A 15,165-nucleotide genomic window follows, 5' to 3' on the forward strand; every position below is an offset into this window, starting at 1 on the left:
ATGTTGTGTCTATCCCAAGCTTCATATATAGATACAATCCTTGCTCGTTTTAGCATGCAGGATTCCAAGAAAGGTTTCTTACCTTTTAGACATGGAGTAGCTCTATCTAAAGAGATGTCTCCAAAGACATCGAAGAGATAGAGGACATGAAAGCGGTTCCTTATGCTTGTAGGAAGCCTAATGTATGCAATGCTATGTACGAGACCGATATCTGTTTTGCCGGTCAGCAGATATCGAGTAACCTGGACAAGGACATTGGATGCGGTAAAGCATATATTAAAGTACCGAGAAGGACTAGAGATTATATGCTAGTTTACCAAGCAGACGATTTGCTCCCTGTGGGTTACACGGATTCGGATTTCCAGATAGGGATAACAGTAAGTCTACATCGGGCTATGTGTTTACTTTAGGAGGTGGAGCCATTTCATGGAGGAGTGTTAAGCGAAATGCGTTCGGACTCAAGTATGTAGCAGCCTCCGAGGCAGCTAAAGAAGCAGATGGCTCGGGAACTTTCTAATGGACTTAGATGTGATTCTGGTTTGCCCAAAATCATCACAATTTATTGTGATAACAGCTTGCAAACTCGAAGGAACCACGAGCCCATAAGGCAAGTAAACATATAGAGCGCAAGTACCACGATAAGAGATATCGTGAAGCGAGGAGAAGTTGTCATCGCCAAGATTGCATCGGCGGATAACCAGATCCTTTCACTAAGGCCCTTCCAAAGCTTTCGATCGGCATGTGGAGGAATGGGAATCGGATGTATGGTAGAAGATATGGCGACTTAGTCATTAGTATAAGTGGGAGATTGTTGAGGTATATCCTGAAAGCCTAAGCTTTGTAAACATTCATTATGAATAAAGAATCACATTTGGTCTAATTATCTACATTTGTTTGTAGTTGTTCATTTAATTTATATTGTAGATAACATAGTATGTGGTGTCACATAAGAAGATGATGTTATCAGTACCTTATAAATTAGCTCACGACCGGAATGGAAAGGAACAAACCATTAGAAGGTCGTAGTGTAATTAGGTATTAGTTTATCTTGACTATATAATTACACTAGTACACTCAGAGTGTATTGAGTAGGACCATTTGAGGTCGTTTCTTTTATACTGACTTTATAAAGGAACAAAGACCTCGGTTATTATGGAAGTGTGTGCTCTTAATCCTAATATAATAACAAGCACATATATTTGATATTTATTTCTTTAATTTATCAATGGGTGAGATTTAGTTCGATGAATCAATAAGCCTGATAAATTGGGAAATGATATCACTTATAGTGTGTGTTGTTGATTATAGAAGGAAACTGTGTCCTAGAGATACTAGGTTGATAATGTCCCCAAGAGGAGCTCATAAGGATTGTCATGTTAAACCCTGCAGGTGGACTTAGTCCGACATGACGATAAGGTTGAGTGGTACTACTCTTGGACTAAGATATTAATTAAATGAGTTGTCAGTAACTCACTTAATTAGTGGACATTCGATATCTTAAACATAGTGAGACTAACACACTTATAATAAGAAGGATCTCATATATGTAATTTGGGATGGGGTCTGTAGTTCAATTATAGTTCTTTAGTGTTAGGAATTATCATTTATAAAATTAAGTTGTGTGTTCGCAACACGGATGCTTAATTTTATCGAGACCAAAACCAATTCCTCCTCTCGGTCCCTATCGTAGCCTCTTATTTATAGAGTTCTATACCCACCTATACCCACCTTCTATACCCACCCAATAGGGGCCGGCCATAGGTATGAGATTGGGTGGCCGGCCCTAGCTTGAACCCAAGCTAGTAGGGCCGGCCAAAATAAATTAAAAAAGAAATTTAATTTTAAATTTTATTATTATGTGGAAGATATATTTTAAAGAGAATTAAAATTAAAATATCTCTCTTGTAAAAGATCTACAAAAGATTAAAGAAAGAGATTAGATCTCTTTCTTTATTTGTAGATTGGAGAGATGTTTTATTTTTTCTTTAAAAATTATTCACATGTTGATAAAATTAAAATTATAGAAATTTCCTTTTATCAACCATGAAGAGATTTTAAAGAGAAATTTTATTTTTTAAAAATTTCCGGAAACAAATTAGGAAGTTTTAATTGTTGATTAAAACTTGTCCTCTTTTGTTATCCAATGATGGCCGGCCACTTGAAATTAATTGGGGAAATTTTATTTTATTTCTCTCAATTAAATCATGTCAAGGAAATTAAGGAAAATTTATTGTAATTAAATTTCCTAATTTGCCTAGGCCAAGGAATATAAAAGAAGGGGTGAGCGTGCCTTCACAAGACACAACATCTATTATTCCTCTCCCTCTTTTGTTCCTTGGTGTGGCCGGCCAACCTCTCCCTCTCTTCCTCTTGTGGTGGCCGAACCCTACCCTTCTATTGGAGCTCTTGTGGTGGCCGGATACTACTCGGAGAAGAAGAAGAAGAAGGAGAGAAAGCTAGCATCTCTTGGAGCTTGGTTAGTATTTTGTTTTTCCTCCTTGGTGAAGCTTCCTCTTTGTTGGCCGAACCTAGCTAGGAGGAGAAGAAGGTGATTGGTGGTTTCTCGTCTCGGAAGATCGTTGCCCACACAACGTTTGAGGTTAGAAGAGGAATACGGTAGAAGATCAAGAGGTTTTTCTACAAGGTATAACTAGTAATTTCTATTTCCGCATCATGCTAGTTATTTATGGAAATAATACCAAATACAAGAGGCTTACGTTCTAGAATTTCGAATATGTTTTTTCAAAGTTGTGTTCTTTTGTTTCTTTCTTTTCCTTGTGATTTGATTGTTCTCTTTGGTTAACCTAAAGTTATTTTAGGAAATTAAATATTAGCTTTCTATTAAAGGTTTTGTCTAGTCGGTGGTGGTTGCTCCCATATCCAAGAAGGCCATGTGCCTCGCCACGTCAGTACTGGGAACCTTTTATGGAAATTAATATTTAATGGAATTAATAACTTAAGGAGACTTGGGTCGAACGTGTTAAGTTCCGCAGGAGATCCAAGTCAAAACCTAAAAGAACAAATAGATTAAGTTTTGGATCAAACGTGTTAAGTTCCGAAGGCGATCCAAAATTTAATTTAAAAAGAACACATGGTAGCTAGGAAAAGGTTCAGACCTTTGTACAAAATTTTTGTACAGTGGAACCTATAGGTTTTCCGAGTAGCAATCAACAGCTTTCTCTTAAAATTAGAAGATGTGTTACTAATTTCCATTTGTTGCATCGTGAGAGTTATTGGATTATAAATTGTCAACCATCATACCAGAATAGATAACTTCCCTATTTTTCTTGATAACAACTTTGTTATCAAAATAGACACAATATCTATAATAGTTTAGAAACTGAAATCAGGTTCTTTCTAAACTTGGTACGTAAAGATAATTACTTAAAATCCATATTTTATTCTTATCAAAGGATAAACATCTCCCACTGCAACAGCTACCACTTTTACAGTAGTGCCCATGTGGACGGTGATTTACCTTTCATTTAGTTGTCGGGTTTCCTGGAACCCTGCAATGAATTGCAGATATGATTAATGACATCTTGTATCTACACTCCAGGTTCTGGTAGATAACACCACTAGACATGTTTCAACTAATGAATTAAATACACCTAAATTGTTCTTAGTTCTAAGAAGACAGTCTACCTTAATGTCCAAGTCCTATTTCCAATCATTACAATTGGGACTACTAAGTCTTTTTCTATAGTATGACTACTAGGGATTGACAAACATCCTAAGAATCACAAAAATATTTGGTCAAGATCAACTCCTTAAAATCTCTATGAATTTTGTGTATACAAAATCGAAGAGGAGATTTTATTCATTAATTTTATTATTTCATCAACTTTACTTTATGACGAATAAAATTAATAGTTGATCTGTCTTTGATCAAATATTTGGTCAAAACTCTTTGAATTTAAAATAACATTGTTTCCTCAAACAATATTATTTAAATTCACCAACACCTCAAACACCGTGAATTTTGCATGCCACGTTAGTGTGGACGTATACAAATTCATCATTTGTAAGAGGAGGGTTTTACCCATTAACTATCTTGTCAATATAACTTTTTGACAAATAAAATTACCTCAAACATCATGAATCTTGTATGCCACGTTAGTGTGGACGTATACAAATTCAAACATTTGTAAGAGGGGTTTATTAATTTTATTATGTTGCCAATCTAGTTTTATGACAAATCAATAGTTGGTTTCCCTTTGGTCACACAAGTGATAGTAGTGACTCCGTTGGGGAGGATACTATTAAATGTGTCTAAGTGTATACCATTACTTGACACTAAGTCCATTAATAAGATTATGCCCCTTCCGTTGGGGAAGATCACACGCTCTTAATTAACTTCCTATAGTCATTCAAAAATGGAAGTCTGTGTTGGAGGATCGGTGGCCGGCTAGAAGGGGGGTTGGATAGCTAGGTCACCCCCAAAACGATTTCTTCTCTACAATACGTTAGTTTGCGCAAGCGGAAATATAGAAACTAAAAACAAAGAAACACAAACGAGAATACAAACGCTAACACGCTCGATGTAACGTGGTTCAGAGATTGCTTGCTCCTACTCCACGACGTGTCCTTGAGGTGGACGAGCCCTTAATCCTTTGGTGGATCAGTCCCCGGCAATCTCCGGCTAAAGCTTCTCCTTCTCGGTGGAGCAAACCTCTCACAAAGTTCTCTTCCTCTTTACAAGATTAAACTTAGGGTTAGAAGGAAGAGAGTTGGCTTGGAAGCTTTGGGCAAGATTCAGAAGGTTTACAATGAGTATCAGTAACCCCTTCAATGCCCCAAAGCTCCCCTTAAATAAGAGGAAAGAGTTGATCACCAATCAACTCAAACCCCGACACCAGTCGACTGGTGCTAGCCGTTAGGCAACGCCAACGGCTCTATTTAGAGCCCGTTTTCTGCCAACAGTCATGTACCAGTCGACTGGTATTAGGACCAGTCAACTGGTCCCCTTAGTCGACAAGCACAGAATGCTTCTGTGCATTTTGTGAAGCTGGATCAGTCGAGCCTTCGTCCCTCAGATGCACCCGAGCCCGCAGCTCCTCTCCGTGCCATTTTTCATGCTGCCTTGAAGTCCACTTCCTTCGGCTCCACTCCATTGCTCCTCGTCCGCGCGGTCCCTTGGATGTCTTCCACACCATCCTTCACCGACTCAACGATCCGAGCCCTTGGATGAGCTTCCCGAACTTGGTCACTCCAAGTCCTGCATGACTCAAACACATATCAAATACATATGAAAGCCTAACTTAAACTCTTTGACACACACATCAAAACCTAGGTCGATTGCACCAACAGTCTGTTCTAGTGATCCACAAACAAGCTCATCCGTTATGGAGAAAGGCACTCAGAGCCAACGCGCAAGCTTGTTTGCATCACTTACAAACCAGTAATGGAGACCATGGGATTTACTTAAAAATCCCTCTCCCACTTAGTTATTTATAAATGAGGAATTTTAACTATGCTAGCCTACTAAATATGTAAACCAACATGCACACATAGCACAATATAAAAGCAATAAATAGAAAATCTAATTTTCAACTATTATGGCTTTTATCTCTAGTTGTCCTCCGTGTGTTGCCAACCCTAGCTGCTGCCATCTTTAGCCACCGCCACTGGGTCTAGTTGTCGCATCCATCTTGCTCCTTGTTCCGCTGCGCCTCTGGTCCTCAAAAGGTTCCACGCCTTGCAAGACTCGATCCGCGACATAAATAGAATTTTACATTTTTCGATCCTATATTCCTCGAAGGAATGTACATGTATCTAGATCAAAAAATAAAATCCTAATAAAACTAAATACAGCTCCTGCTGTATTTTATAATACAATCATACACACACAATAAAATGCCCTTGACATGTCCAAGGGTCCAATCACACACATAATAACTATAAGCCATAATAGTTGGATCCTGCATCCACAAAGTTAGCACATCCTACTATTAACCTGCCTAAATTATGTATGACATGTGCATAATTAAACTAATACCAAATACACAGAGGCAATACCCTAGCTCTGATACCAATTGTTGGTTGTTACTCGGAAAACCTAGAGGTTCCACTGTAAAAAAATTTTGTACAAAGGTCTGAACCTTTTCCTAGCTACCATGTGTTCTTTTAAATTAAATTTTGGATCGCCTGCGGAACTTAACACGTTTGATCCAAAACTTAATCTATTTGTTCTTTTAGGTTTAGACTTGGATCTCCTGCGGAACTTAACACGTTCGACCCAAATCACCTTAAGTTATTAATTTCATTAAATATTAATTTCCATAATTGGTTCCCAGTACTGACGTGGCGAGGCACATGGCCTTCTTGGATATGGGAGCAACCACCACCGACTAGACAAAACCTTTTATGGAAAGCTAATATTTAATTTCCTAAAATAACTTTAGGTTCACCGAAAAGAACAATCAAATCACAAGGAAAAGAAATACAAAAGAACACTATATCGAAAACAAATTCGAAATACTAGAATCGTATGACTCTTGTATTTAGTATTATTTCCAAAAATAACTAGTATGATGCGGAAAGAAAAATACTAGTTATACCTTTTAGAAAAAACCTCTTGATCTTCTACCGTATTCCTCTTCTAACCTCGGACGTTGTGTGGGCAACGATATTCCGAGATGAGAACCACGAAGCACCTTCTTCTTCCTTGTAAGTTTCGGCCATCAAAACTTCTTCTAGGATGAAGAGGTTCGGCCACCACCACCATGCTCCAAGGGATGCTAGAAACGAGGCTTCTTTTCTCTCCTTCTTCTCCTTCTTAGATCCGGCCACCAAAGCTATCTCCTCCATGAGAGAGTTTCGGCCACACAAAGGAGAGGAGAGAAAAGAAAGGGCCGGCCATACCCAAAGAAGAAAAGAGGGAGAAAAATAATAGAGACATTCACCATGAAGCCTCCTCTACCCCCTCTTTTATAATCCTTGGTCTTGGCAAATAAGGAAAATTTAATAAAAACTTCCTTAATTCTTTTTCCATTGAAAAGGAAAATTTATTTAATTAAAAATAATTTTCTTTTCATCATGTTAATGGCCGGCCACTTTAATCCCTTTAATCAAGGAAATTTTAATTCACACAAGAATTAAAACTTCCTAATTTGCTTCCGGAAATTTATAAAAAATTCTCAAATAATTTTTCCCTTCATGGTGGTTAATAAAAAGGAAATTTTATAAATTAAAATATTTCTTTTAAACATGTGGATAAAAAGAAAGTTATCTCTAAAAAATTAAAATCTCTTTTAATCTACAAATAAGGAAAGATATCAAATCTTTTCTTAATCTTTTGTAGAAACTTATAAAAGAGAATATTTAATTTTAAACTTTCTTTTAAATCATGAACATGATTAAAATTGAAAGTTTTCTTAAAATTTAAAATCCTCCTTTAATCAACAAATAAGGAAAGATTTCAAATTTTAAACTCTCTTTTAAACATGTAGATGATTTACAAATAAGGAAAGTTTTTACCAAAAATTAAAACCATCCTTTTAATCTACAAATAAGGAAAGAGATTAATCTCTTCTCTTAATCTTTTGTAGAAAGTTATAAAAGGAAATTTTTAATTTTTTTTAAACTCTCTTTTAAAATCATGATATCCACATAAGAAATAATTTTAATAAAAAATCTTTTTAATATTCTAGTGGTCGGCCACCTAAGCTTGGGACCCATGCTTTGGCCGGCCACCTACATGGCTCATCCACTTGGTCTTGGCCGGCCCTAGCTTGGGTTCCAAGCTAGCTTGGCCGGCCCCATTGGATGGGTAAGAAGGTGGGTATGCGGTGGGTATAAATCTCTATATACTAGAGGCTACGATAGGGACCGAGAGGAGGAATTGGTTTTGGTCTCCCGATGAAATTAAGCATCCCGTGTTCGCCCCGAACACACAACTTAATTTCATCAATAATAATTCATTCCACTAAAGAACTATTATTGAACTACCGCACCAATCCCAAATTACATTTTGGGCTCCTTCTTATTATGAGTGTGTTAGTCTCCCTGTGTTTAAGATAACAAATGTCCACTAATTAAGTAAGTTACTGACAACTCACTTAATTAATATCTAGCTCCAAGAGTAGTACCACTCAACTTCATCGTCATGTCGGACTAAGTCCACCGCAGGTTTAACATGACAATCCTTATGAGCTCCTCTTGGGGACATTCTCAACCTAGATCACTAGGACACAGTTTCCTTCTATAATCAACAACACACACTATAAGTGATATCATTTCCCAACTTATCGGGCTTATTGATTCATCGAACTAAATCTCACCCATTGATAAATTAAAGAAATAAATATCAAATATATGTTCTTGTTATTATATTAGGATTAAGAGCACACACTTCCATAATAACTGAGGTCTTTGTTTCTTTATAAAGTCAGTATAAAAGAAACGACCTCTAATGATCCTACTCAATACACTCTAAGTGTACTAGTGTAATTATATAGTTAAGATAAACTAATACCTAATTACACTACGACCTTCCAATGGTTTGTTCCTTTCCATTATGGTCGTGAGCTACTGTTTATAATTTATAAGGTACTGATAACATGATCCTCTGTGTGTGACACCACACACCATGTTATCTACAATATAAATTAATTGAACAACTTCATTTATCATAAATGTAGACATTTGACCAATGTGATTCTTATTTCTAGATAAATGTTTATACCAAAAGCTAGGCTTTTAGTATACACTCTAACAGTGGGAGGTATAACTGTTCCTCAAGGGCATGACCATGCTTTGCTTGCTCTCTGGTGAGAGGCACGACCGTGTCTCTAGGGCACTACTTGACTTTATTTGGCTATTGGTGTGACACATGGTCATGTCAAGGGGCACAGCCAGGACTCTGCTTCTCTTCTAACATCACTCTAAAGCATGCTTTAGCTCCATTTTCACTTTGAAATGCATCATGTCAATAAAAACAAAGCGAGAGTAGATCTCCAAATAAAGAGAGTCATAATGCTAATATGCGTAGTTTGTATAAACTTTTATCCTTATTTTAACTCACATCTATTTACATTTCTTGATTACATTCTTATTATTTCAACATATTGCTCTCTTTGTCATAGATTTACTCTTTTGTCATTTTTTGATTAACAGGTTGTGATTTTGAAAAGAAATGGAGACAAAACATACCTCAGAACTACACCAAGAAGAAGTAGAGGCTGGCTATGCCTCTTGGCACGGTCGTGCCTCCCTAGAGTCAGAAGCCAAGATATGGATGTGCCCCCTGGCATGGCCGTGTTCCCTACATCCGGAGCCGTGTGCCATCTAGAGCCCAAATGGGGCTTGACAGTGTGGATCTATAGGTCGTGCCTCCCATGATGTGAAGAAGACTTGACATGGCTATGCCCCATGACATGATCATGTCTCTCAATAGGTAGAGAATTGGAACCAACTAAAGCCAATAGAGAGGTGGCTGTGTGGACTTACACAGTCGTGCCTCCCTAGACATGAAGAATGAGGACATAACCATGCTCCGAGGCACGACTGTGCCTCCTCATATTTAATCTTCTAAGATCTGGCCGTGCCAAGTTGGCATGTCCATGACACGACCTATGTCTCATTCGGCCATGTCTCACTTATAAATAGGGGAATTCTTTCCCGTTTCAAAGGAAGGAGAGTTTCCCCTTGGAGGAGACTCAAGGTCAAGATCCTCGCTTCATCCACGCCATAGTCGACGATCTGAGGCCATTTCCATCATCTCGATCTTCTCTGGACACAAGGATTCGATCTGAAGATCTGACATCACACTTGGATAAGCTTTCCTTATAATTTTCTCTCTTGAATTGCTCAGGAAGCTTGTAATCTTATTGCCTTTGGATTCGATTATTCTTGTCATAAGTAGATCTACTTGTTCTAGGATTAAGGGAGTAATTGTAATATGAGATTAATGTAAACTCTATGAATATACCAATTTTCCTTCCAATGATGTGTTTGTGACTTGTATTTATTTGATTAAATGTGTATGTGATGTGTTTATGCTTAATTTTCATGTTTAATTAATTGGATATATAGATCACTCACCCCGTAGAGTGGATACCCTAAATCATATACCCGAGGAGCCCCATGATAGGGGTAACCCTTTAACCAGACTTTCAAAGACATCTTGAATGGGAGAGCGATTCTCTACACGGAACAACCTAATTAGACTTAATGGGTTATTTCTTATTCTATGTTAATAGGTATATTGTATAATCTAGTATCGTAAACCCCGGGAGTCCTAGGTGACAAAGGGTAATTCTTTAACCAGACATCCTAGGTTATCTCTAATACATAGGGACATTGGGTAATTAAGGGAGCAACACTCCAACAAGATCGTTGCGGGGGGAGTGTCAGGATTTAGTTAGACTTCCTACATTACATAAGAATAGAGGATAGGAGACAAGCAATCCATAACACATTGATCAACGTTACAATGAAACCAAACCCCTAGAACACTCACCTTGACCCACTCTCCTTAAAACTCTCTTTCTCTCTCTTATTCTTTCAACCTTAGTTCGTGAGACTTCAACCAATACAAGGTTGGGACAAAACTGTGCACTTATAGTTACATTAATAAGTTTTTGGCACCATTGCTCAAGATTGTTTGACATTAGTGACAAACATTTAAGTTAGACTAGATATTGTAAATATTTGTACATAATTTGCACTTTTATTTCTAGATGTTTAATTCTTACAATTTTAATTTCTACACTTACATTCTTTTATATTCAGAAAATACAAACAAACTATTCTTGAATTGTCTTTCTCTTATATGTGAAGGTCTAATTCTGTAAGAGAATTATTACCTATAGACCCTGAGAGCAAAAGCAACAAGAGGAGCAAGTAAGACAAAACATGACAAACAAACCTCTTGAAAATTATGCAGCACCATATGCTCGAGGCCAACAGTCTAGTATCACCAGATCGACCATCGGAGCCAATAATTTTGAGATTAAGCCTGTAATAATCACAATGGTCCAATAACATCAGTTTGGTGGAGGCATACATGAGGACCCAAACTAACACTTGGAGGTTTTCTATAAAATTTGTGGAACAACAAGCATGTACGGAGTACTAGCTGATGCAGTAAGCTACTCCTATTTGGTTTTTCTTTGAGAGATAGAGCAAAACTTTGGTTCACTTCTTTATCATCAAATAGTATTACATCCTCGGCATAATGTGAGCAAGCATTCCTAGACAAATTCTGTTGGGGGATCGGTCGGCCGGCTTGAAGGGGGGTTGGATAGATGGCGCCCCCAAATCGATCGCTTCTCCTACGATGTTAGCTTGCACAGCGGAAATACAAAACAAACAAGCTAAACTAAAGACAAGAATAAGAAAGAATGCAAACCGCTAACAAGCTCGTTTACGTGGTTCGGAGATAACTTGCTCCTACTCCACGGCTGTCCGTAAGGTGGACGATCCCTCAATCCGTCAGTGGATTAATCCCCGGAAACTCCGGCTAGCACAATCCTCCTTATCGGTGGAGAAACCTCGCCACAACTCGATCAAGAGCACTTGGATTGCTAGGGCATTAGTTGACTACTAATTAGAGGTTACCCACCACTAATTTCGTCAACCTCAACCAAGCTCCCAAGGCTTGGTTATATAGGCCACGGGTTGGAAAACCTCGCCTACCAGTCGACTGCTAAAACATGTAGTCGACTGCCCTCTATGGAAATTCGACCGTTACATCCCAACGGCTCGATTCCACACTAACCGAGCGAACAGAGACATTCTATTCGCTGCGAGTCGACTGCCCCAGTCGACTGCACCAGTCGACTGCTAAAACATGCAGTCGACTGCTACATTAGCACTACAGTATTGCTACAATAATGCTACAGTGCTACTACAGTAAAACCCTAAAACTAGGATTTTACTCCGAGTACAATCTCTCATGCACTCGTACCCTCACCCTTATGACTCATTTGACTCTTCATTTGCAGCTTTAACCTCTTGCCTTCAAGCCTACTTCCTTTGGCTCTCGTCCCTCCAATGCATTCAAGCTCGTCGCTCGTCCCCAATGCCATCCTTCGCGTATGTCTCGAAGTCGCTTCCCTCGGCCCTTGTCCTCGCTGTCTTGTCCACGGTCCCTCAGATGCTCCATCCTTCACCGGACCCGAAGCCATCAACCTGAGTCACATGTGTATCCTGCAAACCTGCACAACTCAAATACACATATCAAATACAAGGGTGAACCTAACTTAAACCCTTTGCCCAAACACCAAAACACATGGTCGCATGGACCATTGGGATTGCTCCAACAATCTCCCCCTTTTTGGTGTTTGGCAATACGTTTAAGTTAGGGAAAAAAAATAGAAAATAAACATGCTAATACAATGGACTTACGATGCCAAGGCTACACACTTGGACTTACTCCGCCGAGTGGACTTACGATGCCAAGGCTACACACTTGGATTTACAACGCCGAATGGAATGCTACATGCATTGGGACCTATCCCAAGACTCCCCCTACACCTACGCTCCCCAATGAGCTAGGATTTTTACAACGGGCTTTTTAAGAACCTATCCCAAGGCTCCCCCTACATAAAGGTACTTTCAGGTTTTCCCAACTAAACCTTATTTCTCCCCCTTTGCCTAACATCCAAAAAGTTCTCCAACAATATCCCAATTACTAAAATCTTGTCATCCAAATGACCCTAAACTCATGTATGTATCCCCCATGGATCCCATACATCTATATGAGCTGACCCGTTCAAAATTCAGTGCTGAAAACACTTTCAGACTGCAAGAAGTACCAGTCGACTGCAAGAAGTACCAGTCGACTGCCCCCTTGAAAACGAGCCTACAGAGACATTCTGTGCTCGTGAACAGTGTTACCAGTCGACTGGTAACTGTACCAGTCGACTGGTACACTATTCATGCAAAAATCAACCTTTTCTGGCTAACTTCAGAAATACGCCAGAAATTCCACAGACCTCCAAAAAATCCCAAATTTTGTGGAGAGGTCTATTTTATCAGTATCTATTTGGGAAAAATATATATAAAAATATATTTATCACAAATCTCAAGATTGACACAAAACACAAAACTAGCTAAAAAGTTCAATTGAATCTTGACCTAAAGTCCTAGTTTTGGCTTCCTCTTGATGTTTTGCCCATACTAATCCACAATGCATCCCTAGCATTTGTTTATATGGCATCTATACATCCAAAACCAATTATCATGCTATATGACCTCAATGTCATATTTTCAAGCATGAAACACAACCCATGTGTGCCAATTCCCTAGGTTTGAGACTCAAGTCCGTCTCCAAACCACTTGGCACATTTCATGACCCAACCTAGACTCCCAAGTAAAATCTACTTGAGATCCATTGGCCATGGGTCCCAAATTAACTCTTTGAGCTGCCCCTAGAGCTCTTAGCCTTAGCCACCTCCCTAGGTGACTCATCCACAATCACTAGGCCACATCGGTACACCTCCTGTGACACTTGGCCTACAAATCTAACCTTCTTAACCTTGGACACCTTGTCCTTGGTTAATTTATCCTTACATTTAAATGGATTTTCCTTGCTATTTATTGACTTCTCCTTGCTATAGTCATATGCAACCCTAGCATAGGACTTTCCCTTAGCCTTGGAGACATTAGATTGGTATCCCAAACCCGATCTATCATTGTTGGGTCTTTGGCTACCCAACACCATACCTAAACTCTTAGATCCAACATTGAATCTTTCTAGGGTTGTCTCCAACTTATCAAGTTTTTCCTTCAAAGCTTGATTTTTTTCCTTTCTAGGTTCCTAAACCTAGAATCAACATGTCCACAATGGACATTCCTAGACCTACCCTTCCTAGACATATGTCTCCCCTTCTTGGGATTAATGTCTTGGGTCTCCTTAGGTCTTTCATTTCTAGATTTATCATGCATTGGTCTCCTAGGGTTATGGTCTACCTTAACCCTACTTCTATCATGATATCTAAAACCGAAGTTATGCATGGGCAAATAATAACACTTATTTCTAGCATGCATGGGAGTATAAGAATTTAAATTTGAATTAACCTTCAAGTTAGGGTATACCTCCCTTACCCTTGAAGCTCCCCCTTGACTTGAGCTTTTCTTCTTCTTCTCTTTCTCCCATTTCTTCAATTGCGCAAGCTTCTTGATTTCCCCCTTTTTGGGGCATTTGGTGTGGTAGTGACCCTTCTCTCCACACGTGAAGCATATGATGCGCATCTTCTTCTTTTGGACTTCTTTATTCCTACAACCCACATTAGAATTTAAAATAACTTGATTGAGTTTAGGATTTACCTTCTTCTTACCCATAGGACATCTATTCTTGTAGTGTCCCTTCTCATTGCACCCGAAGCATATTATATGGTCTTTTGACTTTACTTCGGTGGAGGTGCTTGCTAGGTTGATTTCCAAGACTTCTTCTTCTTCTTCACTTGTCTTGTATTGTTCTTCAACCTTTGAGGATGTCTCCTCATCCACACTAGTGGATGACATTTCTTCATCCTTCTCCTCTTTCTCCTCGGAAGTTGAGTGCTCTTCACCTTCCGGTTGCTCCTCCTCTACTTGAGCTTCTTCATCCGTTTCTTCGGATTTTTCTTCTTCTTGTGTAGGCATAGGTTCTTCCCATTGAGCCTTCTTTATCTTGCTCCACAAATCATGAGCATTCTCGTATTTACCTACAAGGCTCATTACGCCATTAGGTAAAATATCAATTAATATTGATATTACCTTGTCGTTTACCTTTGACCGAGAGGTTTGCTCCTCCGTCCAATGTCGTGGTCGGAGCTTCTTCCCTTTCTTGTCCTTTGGGACTTCGAACGGCTTTTTAACCACCATCATTGTGTCCCAATCCGTGTTGAAGAAGATCTCCATCTTCATCATCCAATATGTGATGTCCCATAAGCCTCTACCTTCAAGCTTTAGCGGTTCAATTAAGCCGGTCATCTTTGCTTCCTTGGCGGTTAGTCCAATGGAGAGCGACCTTGCTCTGATACCACTTGTTGGGGGATCGGTCGGCCGTCTTGAAGGGGGGTTGGATAGACGGCACCCCCAAATCGATCGCTTCTCCTACGATGTTAGCTTGCACAGCGGAAATACAAAACAAACAAGCTAAACTAAAGACAAGAATAAGAAAGAATGCAAACCGCTAACAAGCTCGTTTACGTGGTTCAGAAATAACTTGCTCCT

This window comes from Zingiber officinale, chromosome 11B (genome assembly GCF_018446385.1).
Source record: "Zingiber officinale cultivar Zhangliang chromosome 11B, Zo_v1.1, whole genome shotgun sequence".
NCBI lineage: Eukaryota > Viridiplantae > Streptophyta > Magnoliopsida > Zingiberales > Zingiberaceae > Zingiber > Zingiber officinale.